At 42.5% G+C, this 14412-nt stretch overlaps 1 pseudogene; it reads left to right on the top strand.

Moving 5' to 3' along the window:
• Positions 1-3673: 3673 nt before the first annotated feature.
• On the top strand, positions 3674-5227 carry LOC116751722 (annotated as a pseudogene).
• The last annotated feature ends 9185 nt before the right edge of the window (positions 5228-14412 follow it).

Here is a 14412-nt window from a genome sequence, read left to right as displayed (position 1 = left end):
TACAGTGAAGGAGGAGATGGCCGAGATATGCTTAGAAATCTGGGTTCCGTTCTCTGAGAGTCTCATTGTCAAACTTAAGTGTGTCCTGAAGAAGGTGATTAAGATAGGAAGGGTCTGGAGAACTTGCCAAATAGGGAACAAGGACAAGGATGGGAGATTTTTATCCTGGAGAAGACAAGTGTCAGCGTGATCCATTTAAATCCCTGAAGGGCTGCCTTGGGGAAGAGGGAGATGTTTGGTTCTGTGGGACACCAGGGTCACAGGGGTGGGGGGTGGGGGAAAGGCAGAGTCAGTGCTTTTTGCACAAAGTTTTCAAGAAGGCATATTCAGTTCAATTTAAAAAGATACCTTGTAGCAAAAAGACATCTACCATGGAACTGGGCCACATTCTGAGGTAGCGTGTACCAGAGGCCAGCCAGAGTGACGCAGGACGATGTGGAGGTCGTGAGGACAAGATTTGATGTCAGATCTGGGTTCACATCCTGACACGGTCATTTACTGTGTGGGCAAGGAAGCAAACCCCTCTAGATGTAGTTTCCTTAGCAATAAAATGGAGATAGTGTCTAAATTCCTGGGTTGTGAGGATTAAATGAGCTAATATACGGAAAACCCTTAACAGTTGCTGTTCCTATTATTTTGGTTACTTATGGCGGATGTTCTGCTGGCCGGGTTTCTTTCCTGCTCCTCATTCTTGGGATTCTGTGAGTAAACAGGCCACTGCTTTTTCTCCTTCATTGTTCTCCTTTGTTCTCCACTTGCAACCAGTTTCACTGTGTTGTGTGAATAACATAATTCTAGAGAAAGCCGGCCTGATGTGATTGTTTATTAGCACTTCTTCCTCATTCATTTATATCTTTTCCCCCAGCTGATGAGCATTTTTTGCTTAGAAGTTCATTACTTCTCCCCCCCCCCTCATTCCAGCAACGCAATTTAAACAACATTAATCCAGTATTTAGCGAGAAAATGGGGTTTTAAATGGGAAACACTCAGTTTGAGAGGTAATCTTCCTTTTCTCTTTTTTTTTTTAAATTTTTATTTTTTGATCATGCTGTGCGGCATGTGGGATCTTACTTAGTTCCCCAACCCGTACCCCCTGCATTGGAAGCAGGGAGTCTTAACCACTGGACTGCCAGGGAAGTCCTTCCTTTTTTTCTTCTTAAATAACATTAAAAAAAAATCTTAATGACGAATCACCACCAATTGTCTTGGAGGAAGGTTGCAGAGGGGATAACAGATGAGGGTTCTGGAATTTTAGAGCCAGACATACTCTCCTCTAGCCCCCTCATCTTATATGAGGAACTTGGGCCTCAGGGAGATTGAATTATGGGCTCCTGGCCACCAAAGGGTAAACAGCAGAGATGCTGGGGTGTGAATCTCTTCCCACTGTACCGAGCTGCGTTTCCTTTGCTGCGGTGGCTGCAGGCTTGAATCCTCTTCTTCTGCTGTGTAGCCTGTACTTGGCAAGTATTTTAACTTCACTGAAGCTCAGTTTTTTAAATTTATAAACTATCCATGTGGTAGTAGTTTCTTCCTTGTAAGTATTATGGGTAGGATGATCTAAGTAAAGCCATTACACCATTGCTGGTAACTAGAAGGTATGGAAAGAGTATTTCTTAAATGAAGGGATAACAAGTTCAGGTTGTTACTGTTGATAGTGGTTATTTACCTGAGTGCTTCCCAGATGCCAGGCCTTTGCTGAGTCCTCCATACAGCCCTGGGAGGTAGGTATTATGTCTCTACTGTCAAGAGAACTCTGCAACTTGTGTTATTTCCCCATCCCTGCCTTGTTTGTTGCTCTCCACCCCCATCCATTCCTACCGGACTAAACAGTGACACCCTTACAATGGAGAGTTATTAGGGATCTGTTTCAGAACAGCAGAGGCGGTTCCTGGGGAGTTGCCTCTTATTCCACACAGTCAGGGGCGGAGGCATCTCACAATACAGGGTGGGGCTTGGCAGCAGTGAGAAGCAAAGGAAAGCGGGGTGACTCACCTTGGGTCCAGGAGGAGGAATCTGACTAATCATCCCTTACACCAGTGGGTCTCAACCGGGGACAGTTCCCTCCTCTCCACCAGGTGAGGTGACATTTGGCAATGGTCTGAGACTTTTTGTTGTCACAGCTGGCAAAGGGGGGTGGTATGAGTGTACTACTGGTATCTCGTGGGGAGAGACAAGGGATGCTGCTAAATACTGTAAAGAACACAGGGCAGCCTCCACAGCAAAGAATGATCCAGCCCCAAATGCCACTAGGGTGAAGGTTGAGCTCCACTGCCCATACCCATCCAGTGATTTGATGTTCGTAACACATCTTGAAGCTGGATGAAAGGGAGCTGATACTTAATAAGGGTAAAGGGCCCTCTTTTGTGCCAGGCATTGAATTACGCTAGAGTTGGGAAAATAGATTTTAATCTGCGTGCCAACTTGATCAGTTGGTAGGGGCTTCTTGGATCACTCTAGGGACAAGGATTCTGAGGCTCAGCAGGAAGGCTCCCAGCTCTGCCACTTTTCATCCATGTAGCGCTGGGCAGTTACTTAACTTTTCTATGCCTTAGTTTTCTCTTTATAAAATGCCAGTGATAATAGCATCTCCCTCACTGGGTTGTCAGAGGATTAAATTAATACTCCTGGGCTTCCCTGGTGGCGCAGTGGTTGAGAGTCCGCCTGCCGATGCAGGGGAAGTGGGTTTGTGCCCCGGTCTGGGAAGATCCCACATGCCACGGAGCGGCTGGGCCCGTGAGCCATGGCCGCTGAGCCTGCGCATCCAGAGCCTGTGCTCCGCAATGGGAGAGGCCACAACAGTGAGAGGCCCGCGTACCGCAAAAAAAAATAATAAAAAAGAAATTAATATTCCTAATCTACAACATGCTGGCACGCTGTTATCATCATCATCACCTTCACTATCAGGGACATAATCTTGCCATATATTTACCATCCTTGTTGTACTCAAATGCTATACAATCTCTTAAGTAGGCAAGACATGTATAATTGGTCCCATTTTTTAGGATGGAGAAAATTGCATTGCAAGCTGGTTAGAGCGTTCAGAGAGATGATTCCGAGTGTTAAAATATAGAGGTGGGCCTTTACAGAGAGTGTCATCTTAATTCTTGAAGTGTTTTGTCAACCAGTGTTATCCCTTGCCCAACTCTGAAATGTCTGTAGAGATCTTCAGGGGCTGATCTTTACTGCACCTTTGTACTCTTCAGGTTGGTGTGAGCTGTGTTCCTGTCGTTAGGCAATAAAGGGCACTTTGGCGCTTACTGATCTGAGCTGCCCGTGGGGCTTCCAGAACAAGAGCGAAGTGGAATCACTGAGACCATAGGTGGTAGGGGCACCTCTGGCTCACATATGGGCAGCCCACATATGGCATTATTTTGCTTGTCTCTCTCCATTTTTCTTAAATTTACAACTTCAAATTTTCTTTGTTTTCAAAAACTAAGTGACACGGAAATTTCTTTTTTAAAAAAACTTTTAGCCCGCCGCCGCCACTACTGTAGCGCTCGGGGCCCCTCAACACAGGCGGCGGAGGCGGAGGCGGAGGCCATGGCGGCGGGATGGCCGACGCGACAAGCCCGAGGTGCTTAGGGCTGCTGGCGACGACAGCCCGCATCCGCAGCCCCTCGAGCCGCCGGGGAAAACCTCACCCGACCGAGCAGGAGAAGCAGCCGCCAAGCACAGCGACAGCTCCAATGGCGTTAAAATGGAGAATGATGAATCAAAGAAGAGAAACCTGAATTAAAAGAAAAATCTACAGGAAATAAGAGGGCCAATGGATTTCACCCTCATTCGAAAGACAAGAATTCAGGCACTGGAGAAAAGAAGGGTCCAAATCGTAACAGAGTTTTTATTAGCAACATCCCATATGACATGAAATAGCAAACCGTTAAAGATCTAATGAGAGGAAAAGTTGGCTCAGGTTACATACGTGGAGCTCTTTAAGGATGCGGAAGGAAAATAAAGGGGTTGTGGTGTGGTTGAATTCAAAGATGAAGAATTTGTCAAGAAAGCACTAGAAACTATGAACAAATATGATCTTAGTGGAAGACCCTTGAATATCAAAGAGGATCCTGATGGAGCAAATGCTCGTAGGGCATTGCCACCAACAGGGGGATCATTTCCAGGAGGACATGTACCCAACATGGGATTGGGATTGATGAATTTACCACCTTCCATTCTCAATAATCCAAACGTTCCTCCTGAGGTTATCAGTAATTTGCAGGCTGGGAGACTTGGTTCCACAATTTTTGTTGCTTGGTTCCACAATTTGTTGCTTCAAAGTTGGTTGGAAGGAGCCAAAGGAAGTGTTCAGCGTAGCTGGAACTGTAAAGTGGACAGATATTAAAGAAGACAAAGATGGCAAGAGCAGAGGAATGGGCACAGTCACTTCTGAACAGGCAATTGAAGCAGTTCAAGCAATTTCTGTGTTCATTGGGCAGGTTTCGTTTGATAGACCTATGCATGTGAAAATGGATGACAAGTCTGTCCCTCATGAAGGCTACCGTTCATATGATAGTAAAACACCACAATTACCACGTGGTCTTGGAGGCACCGGAATGGGACTTGGTCCATGTGGACAGCCTATTAGTGCCAGACAGTTGAACGTAGGTGGTGGAATGGGAAATTTAGGTCCAAGTGGTATGGGAATGGATGGTCCAGGTTTTGGAGGAATGAATAGAACTGGAGGAGGAATTGGGTTTGGTGGTCTGGAAGCAATGAATAGCATGGGAGGATTTGGAGGAGTTAGTCAAATGGGAGAGCTATACCATGGTGCGATGACTAGTAGTAGCATGGAGAGAGATTTTGGATGTGGTGATATTGGAATAAATCGAGGCTTTGGAGATTCCTTTGGTAGACTTGGTGGTGGAATGGGTGGCATGAACAGTGTGACTGGAGGAATGGGGATGGGACTGGATCAGATGAGTTCCAGCTTTGATAGAATGGGACCAGGTATAGGAGCTATCCTGGAAAGGACTATCAATATGAATCGAAGATTTTTATCAGGTCCAATGGGAAGTGGAATGAGAGACAGAATAGGCTCCAAAGGCAGCCAGATATTTGTCAGAAATGTCATGTAATGTTTGCAGAAATAAAAATGGAGAATGGAAGGTCAAAAGGCTGTGGAACAGTCTGATCTGACTCCCCAGGATCAGCTGAAAAAGGCTGCAGAATAATGAATGGCATAAAAATCACTGGCAGAGAAATTGATGTTCTCTTGGATCATAATGCATAATTTGAAACCACGGTTGGAACATTCTTACATCTGTTTTGCTGAATCTCTTAGTAAAAGTCATTTTTTAATAAAGTAATACTGTATGCTTACAAAAGTTGTAAAAATGTACTTTTAAAACTCCCACCAGCTTTTAACAGTATAGTGTTAAATATACTCTGATTTTTGTTAATCTCAAGTTTGGATTTTTAAAGACAGCAAGTCTGGTCGTTCAGTTTAAATGAATGGTTATACTATTTTTAATGAAATAAGCCATTTTCATGTTGTTTTCAGTTCTACGTAGTGGGATTTGTTTGTTCAAGTGTCCCCAGCTTTTATCAACATATTGTAAGGTAAAACATAGGTGTTTTTTTCAAAACTTCTGTTTAATATATGTAATTGTCCTTGAAAAGCAAGGGCTCAGACAAATTAGGATATGATCTTGGTTGGTTTTAAATTACTTTTTGTTGGTGATAAAGAATTATTGTAAGTTTTAGATTCTAAAGTTCAGAATATTTTTCATTTGACTTAAATGAAGAAATGGAGTTTTCTTTCTCTGCCCTTCCCCATCATTCACATTTTCCACATGACACTATTAACATTAACCGCCACAGCCCCTTATTATTTCCAATAATTCCAAGTTCATATAGAACTGATAATGTTGCAATCCCCAAGTATAATAATAGGCAGATTACTCCCAACTTTCTGTCTAGTTTCCAGCCATTAAGATGAACTGCTAAGAAAAGAAAAATAATTGAAATGTTGAGAAAGATGGTTATGTAAGTTAGTCCTCTACTCTTCACTTCTACAGGAGCAGATGCATTTATAAATGCAGTTTTAATAAACCATGGAACTCCTAGGCACAGCATATCGAACACGTTGGATCCCACAGTGGTAGACATAGCCATATCTCCTTTGCCTGCAAAAAAAGCATGTTGTTAAAATATGCATACCAATACTGTATTTTATTAATAAGCTTCATAAGAATAAACACTGGATACTTCTTCTGTTTGTTTTGGAAAATTGTTGTGTTAGAGCAAAAGTTACTGAGTTTGTATTTTTGAATTTTGGGGGGGGGTTAGTGTTTGAAGTCTTAACATTTATTTATCCAATAATTATCTATTTATTAAACCATTTATTATAACCATTTATTATACCATTTTTCAATAAGGTATGTAGATTACTTGTTGTTTTTCATCGTAACGTGGTTAATTATGATTTACTGCACATTTCAGATGAATATTATTTGGGGGTTTAGATTCAGTGAAATTAATCTGCTATTAAATAGTGAATCCTTCCCCTTGAGTCACTCCTTTTTTTTTCTTCAAAGTATGTTACTGAGGAAATAAATATTTTAAAGGTACCTTTGCTCAGTGTATTTCAGCCAGGCTTTTAAGAATGGGCATTGCAGTTTGACGGACCTACTTCTTACCTTTTCTTAGAACAAACACACTTGCGATCGTGTCTGGTATGCTTGTTCCTGCTGCTAATAAAGTAAGACCCATTACTGTATCTGGAATTTCTAATGTTTCCCCTGTAATAAACATAGATATTACAAGTTCCAAATCTTATAGATTCACTAAATGTTCTCTGCAGATATTTCTTTCCTGAAAAAGAAAATAGGCATATTTAGATTTCAGAACCAAGATGTACTTACTTAGATTTTAGCTAGCAAAATATTTGAATAATATTGGTGAATTGGTAACCCAAGTAGCACAGATTTTTAATGGCAGATATTGTTATTTGATACACAAAATTCTACCAAGGAGAGTTATTTCCCTACCTGCTATGCTTACAGAAGTTTTGGATGTCCACTGTTATCAAGGCTGTTGCTTAAAATACGCTAATGAGATTGGTCATTTTCTCTTTTCCTTTTTAAAAACATTTCCTAAAGAGGTCAGATTTAAGCAAATTATTTATAGCTGTTTTTAAGCTGTAAATGTGTTAACATGGTATGCATTTTTAAAGTCCCACTTTAGTGACAGACCTTAGTCTAGTGTTTTCTTTGGGAAATCATAAATCTGAGGAAAACAAAATAGGATTCTGCTTGAGTCTTTCTATCTTTATGGTCCTAGTTTAATACTTCTGTTAAATCTGATGTCAGTTCAACATTTTTAATAAACGTATTCATTTTGGGAAACAGAACTAGAGGGAAGTTTAAAAAAAAAGTAAATGTAACTGCTCTTAATATTGTAATTGAAAACTTACTTCAGAATTTTTTTCTTAAAATGTTAAAAGAACTTCAAGTAGCATGTTTATTGCATGCTTATATGTTGATATTGGAATTGCAGTTGGTTGTTAATTTTGTTACTGGTTTGCCAGAGTTCATATGTACATAAATAACGCTAATATTTATCAAAAAAATTTTTTAAATTTTATATTGGAGTTTAGTTGATTAACTGTTGTGTTAGTTTCAGGTGTACAGCAAAGTGATTCAGTTATACATATACATGTATCTATTGTTTTTCAGATTCTTTTCCCATTTAGATTATTGCAGAATATTGAGCAGAGTTCCCTGTGCTACACAGTAGGTCCTTGTTGGTTATCTATTTTAAATATAGTAGTATGCATATGTCAATCCCAAACTCCCAATATATCCCTCCCCCCCCAGCTTTCCCCTTTGGTAACCGTAAGTTTGTTTTCTAAGTCTGTGAGTGTGTGTCAGTTTTGTAAATAAGTTCATTTGTATCATTTTTTTGAGATTCTGCATGTAAGCGATATCATATACTTGTCTTTCTCTGTCTGACTTACTTCACTTTAGTATGATAATCTCCACGTCCATCCATGTTGCTGCAAATAGCATTATTTCCTTCCTTTTTAATGGCTGAGTAATATTCCATTGTATGTATGTACCACATCTTCTTTGTCCATTTATCTGTCAGTGGACATTTAGGTTGCTTCCATGTCTTGGCTATTGTGAATAGCGCTGCTGTGAACGTTGGGGTGCACATATCCTTTTGAACCATGTTTTTCTCTGGATATATGCCCAGGAGTAGGATTGCTGGATCGTATGGTAGCTCTATTTTTAGTTTTTAAGGAACCTCCATACTGTTCTCCGTAGTGGCTGTACCAATTTACATTCCCACCAACAGAGTAGGAGGGTTTCCTTTTCTCCACACCCTCTCCAGCATTTGTTGTTTGTAGATTTTCTGATGATGCCCATTCTAACTGGTGTGAGGTGATATCTCATTGTAGTTTTGATTTGCATTTCTCTAATAATTAGCTATGTTGAGCATCTTTTCACGTTGCTGTTGCCCATCTGTATTCTTCTTTAGAGAAATGTCTATTTAGGTCCTCTGTCCATTTTTTAAAAAAAATACTACTCTTTATTTATTTAGTTATTTTTGGCTGCTTTTGGGTCTTCATTGATGCACACAGGCTTTCTCTAGTTGCGGTGAGCGGGGGCTACTGTTCGTTGTGGGGTGTGGGCTTCTCATTGCGGTGGCTTCTCTTGTTGTGGAGCACGGGCTCTAGTCATGTGGGCTTCAGTAGTTACAGCACGCGGGCTCAGTAGTTGCGGCATGCAGGCCCTAGAGTGCAGGCTCAGTAGTTGTGGTGCATGGGCTTAGTTGCCCTGCGGCATGTGGGATCTTCCTGGACCAGGGATCGAACCCGTGTCCCCTGCATTGGCAGGCAGATTCTTAACCACTGTGCCACCAGGGAAGTCCCCTGTCCATTTTTTTGATTGGGTTGTTTATTGTCTCTCTCAATTTTTAAAATTTGAATTTGTGGTCAACATTTAAAAATCAAAAGATAGCTAATAAAAATGTAAAGTTCCAGTGTCTTTGAAAATGAGAATATCTGGTTATACTCAGCCCACATTACTGCATGGTAAAAATTGGCTGGGGTAGCCTCTCTCCTCCCTTCAGTCGCTGGACTTGCTAGTTTCCCCCACTCCCCACCAGGCCTCAGTGTGTTCTCAACACTGAGACTGAGTGGCAGCTGCTATCTGTTCACTCACACTTGGTCTGCTTTACTTGTTTCCATTGCCTACCTGGTTCTGCAGACATTGGAATTGGCAGCTGTTTGCACAGAGCTGATTATACTCCTTACGTTCAAAGGATGTGTTGACCTTTGCTACCTGTGAGGAAGTCAGGGCAGGGATTATTGTGCCCATTTTCCAGATTGGGAAACTGAGGCCCAAAGTTAAACAAGTTGCCCAGGATCACATAGCAACTTTAGTGCTGAGATGGGAGTAGTTTTATGGATGCTTAAGCTTTGCATTTGGTTTGTAATTTTTGACTATGAGAACATGGAGACATTTAATTTTTTCCCACTGTCCTCTGGTCCCACAACTATAAAAAGAGAATACTGGTTTAGATTAGTAGTTTCCAGACTTCATGGATTTCTAAAATTCCCCAAAAATTGGGGTACCCAAACACAGGGTTGTCAACATTGGTATCAACTTACAAAACAAAACCCCAAACATTTGCTACCACCACTATTTCATAAAAGAAGAGATAAATAATAACTATAAAAGATGGAAGAACATAGTCTCAGAATAAAGGAGGTTTCTTTCATCAAAGTGTCTATGCATATGTACAAATATGATTAAACATTTCCTTAATTTTCCATTTCACCATGGCAGATAGAGGCACTTGTTTTGGGGGAGTGGCTGGCTTGGGAGATCTTTAAGGTTATGTCTAGCTTACTCATTCTAGATCTTTTTTTTTTCCAGTGCTGTAGTGAGAGCCAGTTCACCAAGCCAGCCCCCAGATATACATCAGAATATCTGCAGTGTCCTGGGCAGTTATTTGGGCACATGCCCTTCTGGTTTCTCTTCTGCTCCTGTTTCCAGATCCTCTGGCCTTCATGAGTAGAAAGAAATCACCTGGTCCTTATGAAAAGATTATTCAATAGTTGGGAGTTAGTTTCTGGTCACAAATGGAGCGTTCACTGGATAGAACCATGCTAAGGGCTCTCTGAGGGGGTGACAAATAAGAAGCTGGACACAGGGCCTGCCTGATCTCAGAAAGCACCAATTCTGAGAAAACAGTCTTAGAAAACTGGAGAAAAATAAGCTTTACGGGAGAGGTCGAGAGAGAAGTGGTTGAGTTCCAATTCTGCTACCAATTTGCTGTGGAACCTTGGACAGTCCACCCCCCCCCCCCCCGCCCACTCTGTGCCTGAGTTTCCTTCTCCATAAAGCAGAGGGATTGGGTTGGATGCTTTAAGCTTTCTTTTAGTTCCCATATGCTATTATTTAATGTAATTCAGTTCATAAAATCAAAACATAAATGGGGAAGGCCCTTACAGGTCATCTAGTAGAAGTACCCTGCTATTTAACTACATGCAAATGAAACCTCTCAGCCACAGCTTCAAGGGACCCCAGATGTCCCTTCCATCCCTCAGAACAGTGCTTTGCTCTGAGAGAGGCAGGGAGGTGGAGTGGTGGAGTTACCCAGTGTGCCATTCGTGGGTTAGGAAAGGGCCTTCTTGTTTCATTAAGAGCCCAACTTTCCTGTCCCTAGGCTACAGGGCTCTTAGGAGGAGCAATCTTCCTTCTCTGCTGTGTTCGTTGACTCCAGTTCACCTTTTCTCTTTATTTTCAGTTAGGAGCAAATTATGACCACCTCTGTGGGTTTACTTACTTGCTGAAATTTTTTTCTTTGGAACCTCAGGGAATGTGGGGTAGAAGGGGTGGGTGAGACTCATGGGTCCTTAGAATATCAGGGTTGGAGAGACACACAGAGAGGATCCAGTTTGGATCCCCAGCTGAAGTGTGAGTCACTCCAGTCACCTTCCTATCAAATGCTTATCCAGCCTTTCCTTGACTACCAAAGAGAAGCACTCTGTATTTTGGCGTAACACTGAGTGATGTTCCTTTTACTGAGCCGAAATCTCTTTTCTGTGATTTTTTACCAGTTGTTTCTGGCTCTGTCCTCTGCAGCCACTCAAGAGAAATCTGTTTCCTTTTCAGTTCTGAGGTCAGACCTGTAGACTTTTCTTGCAGCTGAGCATGTCCTGCACCCTCACCCATTTCTCTTTTGATATAATTTGTAAACTTTCTCCTTGGGCCTCACCCTGATTTGCTTATTCAGTTTCTTTCAACAAGTGAGTAATTTTTATCATACAACAAATGAGTAATATTCACTAAGTGCCTACCATATGCTAGGTATTGTGCTGGGTGTTGGTGATGGAGTGGAGATTAAAACCCGCTTCCTGGCTTCTGGGATGTGGTGGGAAGAACATGCCGTTGAGTGAGGAATTCGAAGTTAGAGTGGTTGGGTTTGAACTCCAGCTCTACCACTTACCATTTTGTGCCATTGGACAAGTTGTTCAACCTCTCGGATCCGCAGTTTCCCCATCTGTTGAATGGAGGGAAATAATAACGACTACTTCATTAGGGTTATTAGTAGTTAATAAATAAAAAGTGCTTATCTATTTTGATGATCTATCCCTATGTTTCTAAATATTGAAGGTTAAAATAATTCAATTTGCAAAAACAAGTGCTTAGAGTCAAGCTTGGCACATTCTAAACACTGGAAAAATGTTAGCTCTGGTTACTGTGATGGAGCAGAAGACACTGAGGTGTATAGACTAAGGAATTCACTAAGCTACTTCACTAAGGAAGTAGCTTTTAAGCTGAGGTTTTGCAAGGTGGGCAAGAGCTGGTTAGGTGTCAAGGGAGAGGAGAGCAGTTCAGACAGAGGAAACAGCATGTGCAAAGGTCCTGAGGAGAAGATCTTGGCACGTGGCAGGAGCTGAAAGCAAGCCAACGTGGATGGTGCTTTGTTAGTGAGAGAGGGAGAGCAGTGGGGAACATGGGGCTGGAGTGGTGACTAGGGCTGTGTAATGCAGGACTGCATATGTCATTTGAAGGACTTAGGTATTCTAAGAGCAATGGCCAGTCAAAGGGCTTTAAGTGGTGGAGAAGCATGACAAAGATTTGCTTTTTAAGATCACTCTGGGGCTTCCCTGGTGGCGCAGTGGTTGAGAGTCCACCTGCCGATGCAGGGGACACGGGTTCGTGCCCTGGTCCGGGAAGATCCCACATGCCGCGGAGCGGCTGGGCCCGTGAGCCATGGCCGCTGAGCCTGTGCGTCCGGAGCCTGTGCTCCGTAACAGGAGAGGCCACAACAGTGAGAGGCCCGCGTACCGCAAGAAAAAAAAAAAAAAAAAAAGATCACTCTGGCTTCTCCATGGATTCTGAATACATGGAATTCTTTGGAATCCATGTCTTTTAATTTGTACCCTCTTATTAGTGCAACCAAGGATCATATTCGTTCTTTAGGCGGTCTTAAAAAAACAGTGGCTCATATCCAGGGTCTTATTACAAAGGCCTTGCTTTCACTTACTAGTCTTCAAACTCCCCAAAGAATTATGTGATAAAGGCTTAAAGTATTATCCTATATAGAAAAGTGACAGTCGTTTAGGTTGGAAATCTTTAGATTACGGGAGCACAAACTCCACCTATATGGGTTCTGGCATTGTAACCGGTGGTGGCGAGGAAGATCTCCAGATAGTCCTGAAATCCTGAGGTGGTCTGAGCCCTCTGCTCTCCAGGCATGGGTGCCTTTGACTGTGCACCATTTTGGGATGCCCATGGAGTCGAGTGAGGCCTTTGAACCAAGTCTTGGGTGGAGAGACAATTCTTTTATGAGGTACCATGCCCCCACTCCTTTCCGGTCAATGGAACTAAAATAATAGGGCAAGAGTTAGGTAGATTGTAAGTGACCCGTTGACATCAGAATGACAGATCAAATAATTTATTTTCTTCTAAATCTGGACTATGCTGCTATAACTCCCAGGAACTATTTTTAGCGCCCATCACTCTTGTTCTACTTGTGAGCATTTGTTGGGGTGTGCACACACACACACACATACACACTGCTTAAAGAGACACACACACTCACACGTCCTCAAACGGAAGCAGGTGTGAGCACGTATACACGAGTGACCTTGATCACAAGAGCACGTCCAGCCTCCCAACTCACAGTGTCTCCCCTTGACCTACAGACTCACACATCCCTGCAAGCACATCCCACACAGGCCTGCCTTTAGATCTGAAGAGGTCATCTGGCCATCTCCTGCTTCCTTCTGTGTCCTGGTTAACTGCCTGAGAAATGGTTAGGATCTTGCTGCTCAAAGTGATGTTGGTGGACCAGCAGCACTGGCTGGCATCGCCTGGGGGCTGTTAAAAAGGCAGACTCTCAGGCGCTACCCCAGGCCTCCTGCATCAGAATCTGTCTTTTAACAAGATCCCCAGGTGGTCTGTATGCATACTGAAGTTTGAGAAGCCCTTAGCTAAAATATTTGCCTTCTTTGGTAAACACAGCTGCAGCTCCAACCAGAGGAGCTCTGCTTTTATGTTTTACGCCAATGGCTTCCACAGAGGATTTTGCTGGAAGACAGGGCTCCCCTGCTAGGGTGCGTGTGAAGCTGCCACACCACACTGTGGGCTCTCAGGCTTGTAGGATCTGGTCTCCTCTCAGAGCTGCCTCTGTGGCTGCATTCTTCTATCTGGGACCTTCTCATCAACTTTTCCTGTTTGCTAGAACTTTCTCTCTCGCCTCCTCTCCCTTTGCACGGCTAAATCCCTTGCAAGAGCAGATCTGTCAGTTTCAATTTAGCTATCTCATAGGCTTCCAGTTCACTGTGTCTCTTTGCTAATACTGAGCACACTTGGAATTATGTGCTCAAGTCCACCTCTCCAAGAGATTACAAACTCCATCAGGTGAGGAATTACGTCTGTCTTGTTACCTGTATAGGCACACAATAAATATGCATTCAAAGAACGAATGATAAAGGTAGCTTATTCTAAGAGGAGTAGAGTAAAAGTCATTCACTCATTCATTCATTCACACAGAAAACATTTCTTGAGCATCTACTGTGTACCAAGCAGTGTATGGAGTCCTGGGGACATACATAGCTCAGTCTCGGTCCTGACTTTGTTGCTCAGAGTCTAGTAGGTGGAGATGGACGTGTAAACCCCTAGGTACAGGTGGAAGCCCATATTGGTTACCATGAGACACAAAGGAAGGAGGGGCTGATTGTATCTTGTCCCTGAGATGGTTTGTTAATATCTCAGCCAGGCTTTGAGCTGCTCTGTTTCTCTCTCGGTGAGGAACTGGCTATTCCAAGGAGCTTTCTCAGAAGGAACGCTTGGCTTAGAGGACATTCTAAATCTTGATTCTGAATTTTTCTTAATTTCCATGGGTAAATTTCTCAAGCATAAATATTGATTTTTAATGAATAAAATCTCTGAC

This window comes from Phocoena sinus, chromosome 3, assembly GCF_008692025.1.
Source record: "Phocoena sinus isolate mPhoSin1 chromosome 3, mPhoSin1.pri, whole genome shotgun sequence".
Taxonomy (NCBI): domain Eukaryota; kingdom Metazoa; phylum Chordata; class Mammalia; order Artiodactyla; family Phocoenidae; genus Phocoena; species Phocoena sinus.
Note: the sequence above shows the minus strand (reverse complement) of the source record. Positions and strands in the feature narration are given on the sequence as shown.